Genomic DNA, 19071 nt, shown 5'->3' with positions numbered 1-19071 from the left:
CGTCAGGCTGGGATGGACCGGCCTCCAGAGAGAGTGCTCTGCGACTCTTCTATCTGGGTTCAAATCCCAGCTTGGCACTTTCACAGCTGGGTGGCACTGGGTGAGTTCCTTAACCTCTCTGTGCCTGCTTCCTTGTTGGTGAAATGGGCTCAAGAATAGGGCTTCCTGATGGCTTAAGGTCCCTAAGACACACATGACAGTGCCTGACTCGCGGGAAGCAGTGGAAAATGTTTGGTGTTGCTGTGGCATGAGGCTGTTAGAAAGGCGATTCTCCTGCCCCGGCGCCTTTCAGGAAGTTTCCGGCCCGGCCCTCCCACGCTGGAGCCCGACCCCCCACCTGGACGCGCACGGCGGGCATCAGAGGGCAGCGGAGTCCTCTTGCCTGAGCTGGGGCTGGGGCTCCGGCGCTCCCCAGTCCTGGGCAAACGCAGGCAAGCACAGCCCAGTGCCGGGCAGGATGGTGCCTCTTCCCTCTGGGGCCCCAGATCTCCTCTGTGGCCCCCGGGGGCCCTGGCAACCTTCCGCTCCCATCAGCCACCCCTCCAGATAAACCTTGCCCCAGGCCCTGTTTCTCCTCTCCCTCTCCTCTCATGGTACTTGTCACCTGCTAGTGGAAACCCCCCTGGTGGCCCCGGGTCATCTCTCTGTGCGGCCCCCGAGCCAGCAAGGCCCCTGGTGCCCTGGCGGACAGAGCGCTGGAGTGGCCAGGGCCAAGCCTGGTCCTCCCCTGCAGGTCTTGATTCTCCGCTGAGTCATGCTCAGGGAAGTGGGGGGCCTGAGAAGCCCCCAGGGTGTGAACGTCGCCCTGGCACCAGCACCTGCACCAGGAGGGAGTAGGGAGTTGGGTGAATGGCCCTGAAGTGTCCGGGCCGCCCAGGGCCTGGAGCCACAGGGTTCAGGAGGCATTGGCCGGGTTGGGGGAAAGGCTGGGCGTGGTCCTCATAGCAGCAGCCCATGAGTGTGTACCCTGGGGGCCGGACAGGCTGACCAGCAGGTGGAGAGGTGTGTGGACACTGCACCCTGTCCCCCGGAGGAACGGCAGGTGTCCCGCCCCTCACCCACCCTGGGGCCTCCGCTGACCCCTTCGTCCAGATGACAGCCCACCGACTGTTTGTTGCTCAACCCCAGGCTTGGCTGTGTTGGGGGTTGGGGATTGGGGTTTCCCCCAAAACCCCCAGAACGAGATCCTGCCTGTTCAAAGGGAGCTCTCCTGTATCTCCCACTGCAGTGAGGGCCTGGCCAAAAGCCCAGAGCCTTACCTTCCCGGTGGACCAGACGCTCAGCTGAAGGAGCCGCTGCCCTGAGACCGCCTGGAATCCAGCGGCACCTGCAAACAGCCTCCTGCTTAAGCAGCAGCGCGACAGGGAATAAATACCCGCTAATCAGGTGCTTCGCCGACGTGTTCTAGCCCCATTAAACTTTTCTTTACCTTATTTCACACCCCATTTCCGCAGTCCCTTCTCTTCTACCTCTGCATTTATTGGTTCTGGAAAGCTGGGATCCTAACCAAGTCTGGCAGCGCGCAGTGAAGGCAGTGCTGGGCTGCGGGGCTCAGAAGCTGGTCTTTGGGAGGAGCCTCTGGGCGGCTGCAGGCGTCCATCAGCCTCCAGGGCATCCGGCTGAGTCAGCAAGGCCGGCCCCCGGGAGGGGGAGCCGTGGGCTGAGGTGGGCTGGGGGGGGCCCTCGGGGATGGCCAGGGCCAAGTGTTCCAGACTGCAGGCACCTTGAGTGGAGTGCAGCCTGCCCAGGAGAGGGGTGCAGGGGTGGGGTGCAGCCTGCCCAGGAGAGGGGTGCAGGGGTAGGGTGCAGCCTGCCCAGGAGAGGGGTGCAGGGGTGGGGTGCAGCCTGGCCCAGGAGAGGGGTGCAGGGGTGGAGTACAGCCTGCCCAGGAGGGGGTGCAGGGGTGGGGTGCAGCCCGGCCAGGAGAAGGGTGCAGGGGTGGGGTGCAGCCTGGCCAGGAGAGGGGTGTAGAGGTGGGGTGCAGCCTGCCCAGGAGAGGGGCGCAGGAGTGGGGTACAGCCTGGCCAGGAGAGGGGCGCAGGGGTGGGGTACAGCCTGGCCAGGAGAGGGGCGCAGGGGTGGGTGCAGCCTGCCCAGGAGAGGGGCGCAGGGGTGGGGTGCAGCCTGCCCAGGAGAGGGGCACAGGGGTGGGGTGCAGCCTGCCCAGGAGAGGGGCACAGGGGTGGGGTGCAGCCTGCCCAGGAGAGGGGCGCAGGGGCGGGGTGCAGCCTGCCCAGGAGAGGCGTGCAGGGGCGGGGTGCAGCCTGGCCCGGAGAAGGGTGCAGGGGTGGGGTGCAGCCTGGCCAGGAGAGGGGTGCAGGGGTGGGGTACAGCCTGGCCCAGGAGAGGGGTGCAGGGGGGAGTACAACCTGGCCTAGGAGAGGGATACAGCCTGGTGCAGGAGAGGGGTGCAGGGGTGGGGTGCAGTCTGGCCTAGAGAGGGGTGCAGGAGTGGGGTGCAGTCTGGCCTAGGAGAGGGGTACAGCCTGACCCAGGAGAGGGGTGCAGGGGGGGAGTACAACCTGGCCTAGGAGAGGGATACAGCCTGGCGCAGGAGAGGGGTGCAGGGGTGGGGTGCAGCCTGGCCCAGGAGAGGGGTGCAGGGGTGGGGTACAGCCTGGCCCAGGAGAGGGTACAGGGGTGGAGGTGCAGCCTGGCCCAGTAGAGGGGTGCAGGAGTGAGGTGATGGGTATTGTTGGTGGCTCTTGTGTACTATAGGGTGAACGGTGTCTTACACAAAGACATGCTCAAGTCCTGACCCCCAGTCCTGTGGATGTGAACCCATTTGTAAATAGGACCTTTGAAGATGTCACTTGTTAAGGTGTGCAAACTGAGTTAGGGTGGACCTTAATCCAATATGACTATAGTCTTTATAAGCAGAGGACATTTTGACACAGTGTACAGGAGTGAGTAGGACACAGAAGACAGATGACCATGTGATGAAGGCAAGCCACCACTAGAATGCTTCAGACTTCAGAGGGACATGATGTTGCTGACATCTGGATTTTAAACATCCAGCCTCTAAAACTGTGAGACCATAAATTCCTGTTGTTTAAGCCAACTGTCTGAGGTACTTTGTTACAGCAGCTGTGGCATACTGAGACTGATGGTAGTGATGGTTATGATCGTGGTGGTAGAGCTAATGGTGGTGGTGATGGTGGTATTACCAGTGATTATGATATTGGTGGTGCTGGTAGTTATAGTGGTAGGTATTATGTTGGAGATACATGAGCTGGTTTTGTCAGTGATGGTGGTATTAGTGATGCTGGTGATGGTGGTTGTGGTATTATTGGTGTGATTCTTGTTGTTGGTGCTGATGATAGTCCTGGTGGTGATGGTGTTGACGGTTATGATGGTGTTGATATTAGTGTAATGACATTGATATTGGTGGTGGTGATGGTCATGATGTTGGTGGTGGTGATGATGGTCTTGGTGGTGGTGGTGATGATTGTCTGATGGTGGTGATGGTCATGGTCTTGGTGGTGGTGGTGACGATCGTCTAATGGTGGTGGTGATGATGGTCTTGGTGGTGGTGGTGACGATCGTCTAATGGTGGTGGTGATGATGGTCTTGGTGGTGGTGGTGATGATGGTCTTGGTGGTGGTGATGATGGTCTTGGTGGTGAGGGTGATGATGGTCTTGGTGGTGGTGGTGATGATCGTCTAATGGTGGTGGTGATGATGGTCTTGGTGGTGGTGGTGATGATCATCTAATGGTGGTGGTGATGATGGTCTTGGTGGTGGTGGTGATGATGGTCTTGGTGGTGAGGGTGATGATGGTCTTGGTGGTGGTGGTGATGATGGTCTGATGGTGGTGGTGATGATGGTCTTGGTGGTGGTGATGATGATCTTGATGGTGGTGGTGATGATGGACTTGGTGGTGGAGGTGGTAATGTTGGGTGTTGGTGTGATGATGTTGGTTGAGGTTGTCATTGTTGGTAGTGATGGCTATGGTAGTTGTGGTAGTTGTAGTAGTGGATGACATAAAATGACACAGTAAAAATAGGATGATATAGTAGAAAGAATATGATCTATGGAGCTAGATAAATCTGCTTTTTCATACTATTTCCAATTAATTACTTAGCTTCTCTGACCCTGTGTTTCCCTATCTGTAAAATGGGGATAATAAAACTTAGCTTACACAGTGTTATGAGGATGAAGGATCATGTGTATGCCACATCTACTTCTCTCAGGGTCCTTTTCCTTCTTTCCAAGCATGGACATGGGCAGTGTCTGTGTCCTCCAGGTGAGAGGTGACATTATCACCAATGGGAAGACTTTGACCTTTGGTTAGGAGGTCAGCAGCCATATCCTCATGTGACCTTGACCTCAATATCCACCTTTTTCTACTACCATGTCTCCTACATGGAATGGTGCAATGGAATGTGCAGCACAGATAAAAGCATGAGATCAAAATAAATGAGCCCAAACTCTCAACTTGGGGTCACTCCCCAGGACTTCGGTGATTTCCCTGGGCCCCATTCTCTCCTGGTCTCCTCTGGCCTGAGCCCTGGGTCTTATTGAACACCTCTGCATGGCACTCCTGGGCCAGAGGAGAAAAGCCACACTTCTCTGAGTTCCATGGAAGGATCCACTGTCCTGATAGCATTTGAGAGCAATGTAACCTCCTGGAAGGTGGACATGGAGAAGGCAGAGGTGAGAGCTTTCATCACAACCCTCAGCAAATTAACTAAACTTCCTTACTGGACATTTCTGATTCTGAACGTCCTTCTTGGCTGGCCCAGCCCATCTGTAACCACAGAGGGCTCCTCTCATTGGCACATTGCCTTGTAGAGCCCAGACTTACTCTCTTCCCTCCTGTTCTTCCCTTTTTGTCCAGTTCACACGACCTCCCTCCATCATGGAGAGCCGTCACTGCTCCATGGCTTCACCCCACCCTCCACATTCTCTTCCTCATCTCACTGGGCTGTCCAAGGAGCAGCACTCCCACCCCCCATTAAGATGCAGCCAGGGTTGTAAATACAGAAGACATTTCCCCCTTACTGAATATACAAGGACTAGGAATTGGGCTGGGACTTCTCTCCGAGGGCAAGAATTCTGTCCCCTCCTGGCTTGTTTGAGTCTCTCTTCAAGGTCCCTTCAGGACCGCAGGCTCACTGAGCCAGCCCCCTCATAGGACCACCTCTGCCAGGCCTCTTCCACCTCTGAAGGGTTTTGTCCTTAGGCAGGTGTGAGATGCAGGCCCTGGTGGGAACTGGAGTAAATGTTGTCAGTGATAAGAGCCTGGAATGATGGATCAGCCCTCTTCTTCCCTCTACCAGGCCCTTATCCCAGCTGCTCAGTCTCTCTGCTGTAGCCTTTTCCCAGCTGACTTATGAGATGCATAGTGAGAAGGGCCTGATGTCCCTTCTGAAAGCTTGGTGCCTGCGGAGGGGAATAGCAGGTGAGCACAGAAGCATATCAGTCCCCTCGTTTGCTTCCTGCTGAATCAGTCCTGCAGGGCAGCTGTTTCTGGTGCCAAGAGGTGAACAGACCCTTACAGCTCTCATTTACTTTGCCTCCACAGAGACACCAGATGGATCTTTCTACATATCCCAGGCCCAGCAAGTCCTCTTGCAGAAGATGTGATAATGACAGCTGCTCTTTAATTAGCACCTAGAATGTCCTACCATTTAATTTCATTTCATCTTCACAACTTTGGAAGCACTTCACAGCTGGGGAAACTGAGGCTGAGAGATGTGCAAGGAGTTTCCTTTCATCTCACAGTGGTGGAGCCGGGCAGCTCTCCCTCAGTCCAGAGCCTCCACTGGCTCTTCCCTCCCACAGACCACAGAAACCTGCGCTCTGCACACTGGGCTCTGCCGAGTTCATGGGCCGGGGAGGACCGGCTTGCTTAAAGCAATTGGAGTTTTACTGCTCCCTTAGGATTTCCTGGATTGAAAACAAAATTAAAACAACATATGGAGCATCATGCTTTTTTCCTAAATTATAAAATCCAACCTGGAAATGTTGGAGGATTTTGTCAGCGAGTTTAAGGAAGGGGATAAGCAGCGAGTTTAAGGAAGGGGATAAGGGGATAAGAAGGGGATAAGTTAAGGAAGGGGATAAGGAAAGCCTGTGTTGTGCCTGGACTGTCTGTACATCAGGACATGGCACCCTTACCTCCATCCTGAGGGGTAAGACTTATTAGCCTCATTTTAGAGATGAGCACACTGAGGTTTGCAAAGTTGAATAAGCAGTAGAGCTGGTTTTCAAATTTGGTCTCTCCAGTTCCAGTGCCCACGTATTTTACCCCCTTGGCTGTGCTGTTTCAAAGTGAGAGGCCCATGGTTCCTTCTGCTTTGTAAGGTAGAAATCCTAGGGATGCTGTGAGAAAGTGCAACACACATTAGTGCCTGGGTAGGGTTTCCCACATAGTAAGAGCTCAAAGACAGCAGCTATTGTTATCATTATAATTATTGTTTTTGTCGAGAAGGGGAAACTTGCTCAGAGAACCAAAGCACTTTGCCCTGTCACTCAGCAGGGTTATCTCCAAGCACTGGTTTCTTGCCTTTGTCTTTTTTCTTTCTTTGGAGATTTCCTTTGTCTCTCAGTCTCCTGGTAGGTAGGGGAGTGACAAAACCCTGCCTCACAACTGTGACTTCTCATATAAGGGCTCAGACTCAGTGCCAAGGAGGCAGGACTGTGGGTAAGCAGCCCAGAGTGCTTGTGTGTCCTTCGTCTTGACTTCCCCATGTCCCAGTCCGGATTCCTGGTCCCAAGATTGAGCCACACAAAAAGCAAGGCATACCAAACCCTACTGCTCATGTGCCTTGGTGGGGAGCCACTGGCTCTGTACCATGTGTTGAGAGAACATTATTTGTTTCCATGATCTATTGCGTGAGAAGCTGCCCAAATTTAGTGACTTAATGTAGCTCTCTTTTCATTATACTCAAGATCTGCAGGTCAAGAATTTGGACAGGGCTTAGTTGATGATTCTTTTGCTCCATGTGGCGTTGGCTGGGGTTACTCAGTAGTTGTTCAGCTGGTAGTTGGTTAGTTCAGAAGTTCCAAGACAGGGAAGCGGACTTGGCCCAGTGGTTAGGGCATCCGTCTACCACATGGGAGGTCCGCGGTTCAAACGCCGGGTCTCCTTGACCCATGTGGAGCTGGCCCACGCGCAGTGCTGATGCGTGCAAGGAGTGCCCTGTGGGTGTCCCCGTGTAAGGGAGCCCCACGCACAAGGAGTGCGCCCTGTAAGGAGAGCCGCCCAGCGTGAAAGAAAGTGCAGCCTGCCTAAGAATGGCACCACCCACACAGAGAGCTGACACAACAAGATGACGCAACAAAAAGAAACACAGATTCCTGTGCTGCTGACAAGCGGACAAAGAAGACGCAGCAAATAGACAGAGAGAACAGACAACTGGGGGGACGGAAGAAGGGGAGAGAAATAAATAAATAAGTAAATCTTTAAAAAAAAGAAGAAAAAAAAGGAGTTCCAAGACAGCCTCACTCACGTGCCTGCTGCCCTGGTGGAGGTGTAGAGGGGGGAAGCTTAAAGACGGGGTTCAACTGTCTCTCCCTTTCAGTGGCATTTCAGGGCCTCTCCAGGTGGTTTCTCTAGCAAGGTAGTAGAACTTCTTACATGACAACTCAAGGCTTCAAAGAACATGTGGTGGATTGAATTGTGAACCCCAGTTTGGGCAAGTTCTTGATCTCGGTCTTCATTCTGGCGGGTGTGGTAGACCCATTGTAAATAAGATATCTTGAGGTTTACCTCAGTTGAAGTGTGGCCCAACTGGATCAGGTTGGACTTTAATCCAGATTACTGGAGTCCTTTGTAAGCAAAATGAAATTCAGTATATATAGAGAAAGTCATGGAAAGAAGACAGAAGACAATGGAACCCAGAGGAGAAAGGAGAAGATATTGCCATGTGCATGGCCATGTGACAAATAAGCCAGGGACCAAGGATCTCTGCCAGCCAGGCCCAGAATGCCACCATCCCTGGGGAGAAAGCATCACCCTGATTTTGGACTTCTCCCAGTCTCAAAGTCATGAGCCAATAAATTCCTATTGTTTAAGCCAACCCATTGTATGGTATTTGTTTTAGCAGCTGGGAAACTAAGACAGACTGTGTTCTAAGAGACAAGGGGTCACATTTGACAATCTCAAACTATGGGCCTGTGGACCAGCACAGTCACTTCTGCCACCTTCTATTGCCAAAAACAGTCACAGCCCCTCCCCCCAACCCTCCCCCCCCACCCCCCCAATTCAAGGGGATGGAACAAATGCTTCATTTCTCAACAGGAGTGTGAAAGGTTGTGACCATCTTTAATCCAGAAAACCCTGAAAAACATTTCAGATGCTTACATCCCTCTCAGGGTCTGGCCACTTCCATGTGTCTTTGCTCCCAGGAGAGGCCACTCTTCCATCTGTACCTGGTGGGAGGGAGAGCTTTGAGGTAAAAGATAGTCAAAACTGCTTTCCCTTGGGAACCACATTTCAGAATTCTGTAGTAGGTTAATGGGGATTGGGAAGTAAGGGCAAATACATTTCTGATCATGGTAATTGGGAAGTTGTAATTAGTCTTTTGGGACTCAAAGCAAACAGTTAAGGATAATTTGATTTATTATTTATTGATAATTTGATTAGCTAGTTTTCAGTCATCTGATATAATTTCCTAGTTGCTTTTAAATAATCTCTCTTGAATCAGTCATCTCTTTTGAGATACCTATTACTTTTTTATCATTCTGTCTTTTCACCACTCCCTTAAGTAAAGCTTAAGTTATCATTTCACTCCATTCCACACCATCCCATATCAAACCATTCCATCCAGCCCATTGCAAAACATCCCATTCCATCAATGCCATACCATCACATCCCAAACTTTTCTGACTTCTGTGCTTTCATTCATTACAAACTAGCTGATCCCCTTAGGCTATTTATTGGATGCATTTCATCACTTCCATCATCTCTAGTGAGGTACTGATCACTATGAGAAATTGAAGAAATGGCTGCCATGTCCTATGAAGTGAGAACTGCCCAGTGGTTGACTAGCAAGCCCTGGCCATGTTTTGTGCAGAAGCTGGAGTTAATCATGGTGCTCAGGCTGTAAGAGTGGGTGTTCTTTGGAGTGGGGAGAGCCCCTGGTGTGTCTTCAGACACCAAGGACAATAATTAGCATATTTTAATCCTTTCTTCACTATTTCTGCATTTTTAAAATGGCTTTAATCTTAATCTTTTTTAAATAAACATTTCTGAAACCTTTGCTTATAAAAGTTTTAAAAACCAACAATACTCTGTTTTGCAGATAATGTTTTGTTTAGAAAAGACCACCCGTTCACCGCATTGTAATATGATGAATAAAGAATGTGCGAGGAACGTACAACCAATGTGGCTATCATTTGGAGATTTACTGATGTTACTGATTGAAGTATAGATGACACACCTCATAACTTGTAGTCTGTTATTTCAGGATAGAGCTAATGATTACCAAAAAGTCTTCCTACATGTGCTGTGGTCTGGTTACACACTCTGCATGGTTAAATATTTCCATTTCTTTGGTCAATATATACGTTGCAAAGATGTACACAAAAAAATAAAAAAAACTTTACACTCCTCAGGTAACTTTACTATATATTTTGTTGTTTTGCACCAAATCTATCAAATATTTATCTTTGTGGCAATGATGAAAACACGATTTTTGTCTTCTAATTTAGTTTAGTACAAAACATACCTAAGAATTTGCTACCTTTGGATTTTAATGAAATTGATTCTTGGCATCAACAACTCAAGAGCATCATAAATATGGCTATAAAATTAGAAAAAAAATAAGGGTAAACAGTGATGGAATAAAAAAGAAGCACATCAAAGGAAGTGCACTATTATAAACAACTGCACTTCAACATCTTGGGTACCAGTTCCCTGGCAGATACTCAAAATCCAGTCACAAGAAATTTTTTTTTTCCTGAAAGGTGTAAGGCTGGTTTGAAAAATTCTTCAATCACAGAGCAACCTACATATGCCAGTTAGAGACTGACAGATACTAGATGTGCTTGGAAGATTAAACACTGTATGGGAACTCCTTAGTAGTTTCTTTTGTCTTTTTAATGTTAGTCTTGCTGAATCAACCATTTTCACAATGAATTGTGCTATATTCCATGGTTCAAAAACAAGTAAATACTGTGTATGTTGGCAGAAGTTCATTTTTTCAACTAAGAGCAAGAAAAACCAAAATTTCTCATAAAACAGAGGACTTGAGTCAGAGTCACACTCTAAGGTGCAAAATTGATGGTCCACAATCTCAAGTCTGCTAAAACTCCTGCAGAAAGGAAGGGGCAGACACAAGACAGGGAAATAAATTACAATTAGTGCTAGCCAATTTAGGAAAGGGGAAAACAAACCAATCCCATGTACGTAAGGGCGATAAAAATTTTCAATATTTTCTATTTCTGTTGCACATGCTTGTTAAGAAATATATTAAGTTACAGCCAAATTTAATCTGAATGCTTTTCTATTTATTAAGATCTGAGATAGGAATGGTCATACTTAGTACTGAAAATCAGACAAATAGGAAGGGCTATGAAAGAATAAAAAAGTTTATCTTTTGCTGAAGGGATTCAACCAGGAGCTAAAACAATAAAACAAAATAAAGTAGCTCTGTCATGGAATGACTGCTTGTTGGCTTTCTCTTCATCTGCATTCCCTGTGCCATGATATATGTCGGATGAGCCAGAACCAAGACCATAGCAACGACCACACTATTTGGCATCATCAAAGTAGTCTTCAAAGAACATTTCTCCCATTTTGAAAGAAGCCACTCCTGTAAGCCCTGAATCCGATCCTGCCAGATGTGGTCCTATCTCCTCCAGCTCTAACTGCCTGGAACTTCCTGCGACCACCTTTGAGATTTTTGCAGCTCTTCACAAGGTACGTCACGTCCTACATGACAGGAACAAACAGCCAAAGGATCTCAAAGAAGTCAAGTTCTTCTTCAGGCAAGTTAGAGTTGGTCAGGATTTTGATTGAATGGCCATAGTCATAACCACAAGGAAACGATAATCGTTTCACCCTTTCACAGACCACTTGCTTCCTCATGTTTTTTAAACTGGATGCCAGATGTTGTTAGTAGCTTTACAGAGTCCTGGGAAGACCTCTCCTCCATCAAATTAAATTTAAAATTAAATTGCCATGTAGATGTTCCTGTAGGGTTTTCTCCTTGCTCCTTCATAAATGCTGGTCCTAGCTGAATTGTATTTTACAAGTCTACATTACATCTCAAGAGCTGATACTAATATTCAGAACTGCTCCCGAATTCTGCAGAGGGCTTTGCAGCCACACCTGGAAGCTCGGGGTCCATAGCAATACAATTTATTTTCAGATATCTTGATGAATTTTCTTCATCTCTTCACCTAGGAAGCAAGCCCAAGCTTCATAGATCTTTAGCTATGATCTAGAGATGCTCCTGGCATAGTGAGGGCACAAGGAAGGCTAGATGCCAAACATCAAAATGCTATACTTGCGTGGAGATTTATTTCATTTAATACTTCATTCTTCATTTGTGCACTTGTTTTGCCAAGCTCATGCTCTTTCTCCTTGCTGTAGAGACAGCCTGTGGTGGTGGTAGGTGCCCCACAGACACCTCTCACCCTGAAAGGGGAAAGGGAAACTGGAGCTGACTTTAATCTTTTACTATGGAAAATTCCAAATATACCAAGGAAAGAGAGACTGGAAATCCTCATGTCCTCATTATACATGACAAGTCACTTTTCTACCATTCCCTTCTTGAGTATTATAACTCAAATTCTATATGTCAAATTATGTTGGCAATAAATAATTTCATGTGAACCTCTAACCCACATTTTATGCATAATCATAATACCAAAATCAATCTTTAAAATGAGCAATTATTTCTTAATATCAAAATGTGTTCAGGTTTCCCCAATTGTCTTAACAATGTCTCCTTATAGCTGATTAGCTTGAATCAGGACCCAGATACGGTCAGCTTGTTGCATTTTGCTGAAATATCTCTTATGTTTCTTTTAATCTTCCCTGCTCCTGTAGGACTTCCATCCTCGTGACTTGACTTGTTTCATCCTGCTGTTTTTAAAGATGTTATTCCAGCTCTCATATTTCCTGTAAACTTGCAGTTAGATCAAGAGGCTCAATTTGGTTCAGGTTCCTTTGCTTTGGGCATTTCCTATGGGATCCCATTAGAAGGTCCATGGTGTGTGGGTGCTCTGCTTTTACTGATGGGTGGCTGCGTGCGCTCACGCTGTCGGCCTGAGCCATCTTTCATAATGCTCCTTATCATCTTTTCACCTAATGATTTCAGCACCCATTGATAGTCATTACCTATAGCCATTATTTCATTAGGAGTTAGTTGCAAATGGTGTTCTTAAATTTCTTTCAATCCTTTTGCATTTATTAGCTGGAGCTCTTTAATAAAAAGAGATGTCCCTTATAAAAAATTACTTACCCTAAGATATAATTTGTGCAGGAAAGACAGAAAATTGCATGCTTATTTCCTTTGTTTATCAATTTGTAGAAAAATGAGCTGCTGCCCTAGCAGCTTCCTAAGAGAACAAATGGACATTTTTCGTGAATATTATAAACTCATAGATTTTTTTTTAGGAGGTACTGGGACCTCATACATGTGAAGCAGATTCTCAATCAACTGAGTTACGCCTGCTCCACAATCTCATAGATGTTTAAAATCTTAAACAATTCCAAAGTTTACTAATTAGTAGGAGGAAGATACAAGCAAACAGTAGTAGACACAGATCCAGTCTTTTCAAGGAATCTGAGCCACCAAATGCAGCTTTCAAAATAATTCCTTTTTACTGCACTAGGGCATGTTAGGTTTCAGAGTAACAGATGATATCTAATGATGTGTGTGGTATAAGTCAGCAAAAAAGAAAGTAACTTAGATTCTGGGATTCTTAGTGTATGTATTTCATTATTCATTGAGGTTGAATTTCATTCTTTAGTCAGATATGCCCCATAAATTCATAACCCCAGGTTTATTTATATTATACAACCTAGAGAGACCAGATGCAACCTGCTAAAAATATTTTTCTATAAGGGCTTTTCTTGTTATCTCTCTGCTGTGAAATCCCATCAATGTGTTTACAAGTAAGTTGCATAGCTACTGTTGGCACTCTCCTTTCCACACATCACTGGAAATTACACATCCAGACTTTGACAAAGTTAAGTATTTTGATTGTCTCTGTTTCACTCCATTGCTGAAAGAAGGATCTTCACCCTAGCATTATGGACTGAACACATGACACTTGACAATGGACAGATGAGATTGGCAGTGGTTTATTTGTCACTTACACTCACAGCCTGGGAAAAAGGATGCCACATGCCTTGCAGGGCCATACAGGAGTTGTACTTGGAAACAGAGTGAACAAACATAGGCATTGAGAGGTGGGCTTTGTAGCAACAAGAGGGTGAGGTGCCCCCTGGTTCCTGTGCGTGTGCGTGTGATAGGCTTATTTGAATAATTCTGTGGGCTGGCAGGGAACTGAATCCACTAGTGTGGAGAATGCATTTGGTCCATTTGATATGGAGGGTTGTTGGCTAAGGAGCCTTATCTGTAGGAGCAGAGTGGGAAAGGGAGATTATGGTTAGGCCATTCGAGGCCCTCCTGATTTCATATTTTAACTTCCAAGGCTGATTAACCATATGGCTTTGGTCAAGTTGCATAACCTCTGAAAGCCTTAGTGATTCTTCTGGGATTAAAATTGGTTCACAAAATTGGTGAGGATTGAATGAGACCATCTTGGTAGATCACTTCTCACAAAGTGTTCAATAGCCATACGTGACAGTTTGAAATTCTTTTACGAATCCCCAAGAGAGAAAGATGATGTTTCCGAACTGATCCATTTCCTGTGGGATGTGAGACCCTTTTGATTGGGCTACGTCAGTGAGACGTGAATCGGGTTGGGTCATGTCTGATATAAATGGACACACACAGAGGAAAAGGGAGCTCTGCCATATTTGGTTCAGCCATGTGGGAGGAAGGGCTCCGGGCTTGTCCACAGCTGCAGAAAGGCAGATAAGCCCTGAGAGGCTGAGGGAGGTGGTCCTGAAAAGAGACAAGCCCGATGCCCACAGCTGAACTCCAGGAGACGGTAGATGCTGAAGGGAGAGGCAGGGAGTGCAGCAGAGACGGTAGCCTCTTGCCTTGTCACCCGGCATGGCCTCCATAGAAAGTATCTCTGCTGATACCTTGATTTGGGCATTTCATGGCCTCAGAACTGTAAGCTTTTACCCTCAAATAAATCTCCTTATAAAAGCCAACACATTTCTGGTACTTTGCATTGGCAACTTTTGGCAAACTAAAACATCATATAAAATATACAGATACCAGCCATATGGTATGCATTTGGTAAATATCTAGTGATATTGGTTCTGATATACACGATATAATTGCATATACATAACAGAAGGTAGTTCTATCTCTCTTTAAAAAATTTTTTAAACTACAGATGTATCTGATCCCCTAGGATAGAGACTGACATGTAGCAGATACTCAGTTGACATTTTTGCATGTATAAGTAAATGAATGAATGAATGAATGAATGAATGAATGAATGAATATAGATTAGGCACCATGGCTTCATCCCTTAGATCTATATTCCTCCTTAGGAATATGTTCTAACTTAAAGTTGAATATCTACTATCACTTTAATACATAATTTTACATTTGGCTATATATATGTTTCCATTTTTTCTTTTTTAAAGCAAAGTTTTTATCTTAGAATAGTTTTAGATTTTTGGAAATTTGCAAAGTTAGGACACAGTTTCCATTTGCTCTATATCCAGTCATGGATGTTTTTAAACTCATGGGCATTATATATTTAATATGTTTCAACCATTAGGGTGCTTATTCTCTTTGATGCTTGAATTGTCCCATCTTCTGCTAGTGGGAGCCCTCTCAAGTTGGCTTCTGGGTCGGTTTTGATTGGCATATTTATGATCTTCAAGGAAAAACTTCTTTTCAGGGTAGCACCCGGCAGCTAGCTGTTAATCAGAAGTGTGCTTTGTGGTCTTGGGTGGGGGAAGGAGAGCCCACAGGAGGAGGTAAGAGACTTTAGAGTACCAAGAAGAAAAACTTAGAGGCTAATTCAATTTCAAGGGAAAATGGTGTTTTGTGCAATAGGCTCTGGAGTTCTGAACTCTGCCAGTCTGGCTCCTGCAGGGCTGACAATTCTGTCTTTATTAACAGACCCGGGCTGCTTCCTCCCTCTGGGCCATGGAATGCACAGGCCTGCTGGGCAAGTGCTGCCCACTGGTAATTAAGCAGGCCCACCGCTGACAGGCCTTGGAAGCTGCCAGCCTCAGGCATTTGGGGATGATTAGAAAGAGCTCCAAAGTGCCAGGATGTCTCGGCTCAGCTGGGAAGGACTTCTGCAGTTCACATAGCACCCAGAGAAAGTATGAGAGACAGCGGAAGAGGCCCTGGAATTGTCTGTTCAGTGTCATCTTGCCTTCTATGTAGTGTGAAGGTGGGCCAAAGAGGAGTGGGCTGAGCTCGGAGGGTGCCCATGTACAGATAAGTCTTGTGTTGCTATTTTGAAGTTACTTTCTCCTTCGCTCCTCACAAGAACAACTGGTAAGTGTTCTTGTCTTAGTCTGTCACAGCTGCTATGACAAATACCACATAGTAGGTTGGCTTAAAAACAGGAATTTATTGGCTCATGGTTTGAGATACTGGAAGTTCAAAATCAAGGCATCAGTGAGGCTGTACTTTACTCCAGGAGTGTGTAGCATTCTGGCACTGGCTTGCTGCAATCCTTAGATTGCAGTCCTTAGAAGCCCCCTGTTACCTCAAGACTTCTCTCTCCTTGGGTGTACACTTTTGGTTTCTAGTGATTTATGGATTTTGACTCTTCTCCTTGTGGCTTTCTCTGACTTCTGGCTTCTAGTGTTTTGACTTCTTTTTATATGGTCCCCAGTAATATGAAATAAGACCCAGTAGGATTCAGTCCAGCCACATCTAATAGCATTTTAGAAGATCTAGTCACAAAGGAGTCACACCTTAACTGATAATCCATCTTCAAATGGTCCTATATACAAATGGGATTACATCCATAGGAACACAGATTAAGTTTAAGAATGTGACTTCTATTGGGGTGCAGGATTCAATTTGCCATATTTCTGAATGGTCAAAGGTTGGTATAAGAAGTATGTTGCAATTTGACATTATATATGAATCTCCAAAAGAAAGATTGTTTGTAAACTATTCCTCTGGGTGTGATACTCTGTGACCATATTAAATTCAGTTGGGGGGGCCTTTGATTAGATTACCTGTTAAGATTGCTTGGAGGGCTTTTTGATTCAACCAGGTCTGTAAAGAGTGACTCAGATTGAGTCCCTACCCTTGGTGTATCTGATATAATTGGACACTCACACAGACAGACACACAGGAGAGAGAGCTATGTCATTTTTGATCTTGCCATGTGACAGAAAGGAGAAGGCTCAAACAACTGAAGCACCGGGAAGAGATGAACCATTCTACCTGCTAGTTTATAGCTGATCTTGGGAAGAAAGCAGGACTGATTGAGACATACAAAAGCTCTGAGAGCTGAAATTGGGAAGAAGCAGAGCAGCTGAGCCTGACAGAGGAAGCTCAGAGGGGAAGGCTGAAACATTGCAGAGCTTGCCTGCCATCTTGCCTCAATAGGTAGCAGCTGACTTTGGTGAGAAAGTACCTCTTGTGGTACCTTGAGTTGGACTTTCCAACACCTTGGGACTGTAAGTTTCACCACAAATAATAACTCTTTATAAAAGCCAACAGATTTCTGGTAGTTTGCATTGGCACCTCTTTGGCAGACTGATACAAGGTGAGAATGACAGAGTCCCTGCTTCCAAGGAGTTGACAAAGAAAGGGTTAGGTGGCACCACCAGACTGTCAGTGATGAAATGCAGCATGAGTGGTTGATAAGAGGACAAGACTAGACAATCCTTCATTAGGGCTGGATTGTATGGTAGCAACCATGATTTAGGATTGAGGTCATAGAAAGGAGGCTTCGTGACCATCAAAATCAACAGCAGTAGTCACACTGTTAAGCTGTGGTGTGTGACCCATGCTGGCTGGGCAGGATAGATGTCTCCTGGCCCTCAGGACCCACACAGTCCCTGATCATCAGGGACACCAACAGAGATGCAAGACAGGAAGGGCCATGGCTTAAAGACAGATCCTGGCCGAGCATGTGTGTGGTGAACAGAGCAGTGAGGTGTCAGCCAGCACAGGGTCTGGAGCTTGATGGACCAAGTTCAGTTCTCACAGGGTTTGACTAGGGGGAGGTTTGAATGCCCTCACTGTTAGATGGAAATGGTCTCCTTCTCTCTAGGTTGTTGTGAGAATGCAATGAAAGCAGGTTTGAGCCTGGCTCAGGGCAGTTGCTCAGTGGTGGTGGCTGACATTGGTAGAGACATTTCTGAACACTTGTATGAAGACAAGAGTCATTGCTGGGTCCCTTCAAGGGAAACGTATTCCAATGTAGTGAAAATAGAAATACACAGTGAGTCTAGGTGTTTTGGTTTCCTAGACTACTAAAACAAATTCCATGAAGTCATTTGGCTTAAACAATGGTAACTTATTAGCTTACAAAATTTTGAGACCATGGGAATGCCCAAATCAAGGCATCATTAAGGTGATACTTTCGTCCTGAAGACTGACTGCCATTGATTCTTGGCTTCTCACCACATGGCAAGGCACGTGGCAGCATCTGCTGCTCTCCCTTCTCCTCTGGGTTTCCATGCTTTCAAATTCTTGCTTCTGTGACTTTCTCTCTCTCTTTGAATTTATTCTGCTTACAAAGGACTATAGTAATGGGATTAAATGAATGAAGTGGGACACACCGTAATTGAAGCAACTTCTAAATGTCCTACTAACAATGGTTCTATACTCACAGGAGTGGATGAGATTTAAGAATGCTTTTTTTTGGGGGGGGGTACCTACAACTTCAAACCATCACACCAGCCATATGGCAAAATCCCTGAAAGATAACAGTGGAAGAGGATAAAAACTACACCCAATGCCACCAAAAGTCCCTAGAACCACTAGGTTGTACGCTCCACCCTCTGGCTCTTATGGATACTGTGCTTCCAAGTATTTTAGGGGACTTGTGGGTCTTGCACCCTGCTGATGATGGTGAAGCCAAAAGGAGAATCTTGGGTTGGCCTTTCCCAGAAAGGCAGAAGCTCATTCAACATCTGAGGCTAATCCTACCAATGATCCTACAGACCCCTCTATGAAATAGGCCTGGCAGGAGGTGAAATTGACCAAGGCTTTGCGTTTAGGGGGAGGGGACTTCCCATTTCTCTGGTGAAGCAGGATGCAGCCATGTGAAAACATAATTCATGTAAGATGGGAAATAATTATATGTCACCATGTGGCTTCCCAGGAGAGGGGACCCTGAACTGCACCTTGAAGGACAAGATGGTTTTGAGGAGGAGGAGAAGGAAGGGCATTCCAAGAGGAGGCAATATGAAAACGTCTTGAACTTGGAATCAGAAGACCTGGGCTCTAGCCTTTGTGCCATCACTCGCTAAATGTGTGAACTTCTTCAAGTCACTTAACCGCTTTGAGCCCTAGTTTCTTTAACTACAGTGAGTATGATGTATCTTCACAGGGTTGTCTTCAGGGTTAAATGAAGTTGCACTTATAAAGAACCCTGACCAGTGCCTAAGACACTGTAAACATCAAGGAGACATCTACTCCTTTGGAAAGGATGTGTGCAGAACAGTGCTTGACTGGGCAGGGTCCATGAAGGGCCTTCAGATATTATACTTAAGATTTGCGTATTTTTTTTTTTTCTGGAATGAGTGTTCATGGGTTTATCAGAATTCCAAAATAGTCTGTAACCTGAATAAGGTAAACAGCCATTGATGTAGAGCTTTAGACTTTACCAAGTATGTGTTGTTCATCATTTTGTCTCACTTGGTTTATCAACAGTTCTTATTATTACAACTCATGCTTGATAGTGGAAGTGACAGTTTCAGGAGGACCAAAGACTGAAATCTGTAATGGGCTTCTGTTGGCAGCTTTCCCCATATTTTTACCCCTTTCCTCCCCAAGAGTCCAGATTTTCACTGGGTTACCCACACATGTCCATG

The 19071-nt window shown here is 46.4% G+C and overlaps 2 pseudogenes; both read right to left on the bottom strand.

Annotated features, from left to right (window-relative positions):
* LOC101447967 (LIM domain kinase 2-like) overlaps positions 1–1446 on the bottom strand; it is a 52038-nt pseudogene extending 50592 nt beyond the window's left edge.
* Positions 1447–10559: 9113 nt separating this feature from the next.
* LOC101446798 (CCR4-NOT transcription complex subunit 7 pseudogene) lies at positions 10560–11411 on the bottom strand (annotated as a pseudogene).
* Between the last annotated feature and the right edge of the window lie 7660 nt (positions 11412–19071).

This window comes from Dasypus novemcinctus, chromosome 7, assembly GCF_030445035.2.
Source record: "Dasypus novemcinctus isolate mDasNov1 chromosome 7, mDasNov1.1.hap2, whole genome shotgun sequence".
NCBI classification, from domain to species: Eukaryota; Metazoa; Chordata; class Mammalia; order Cingulata; family Dasypodidae; genus Dasypus; species Dasypus novemcinctus.
The sequence above is the reverse complement of the archived record's forward strand: the minus strand, read 5'-3'. Positions and strand labels throughout refer to the sequence as shown.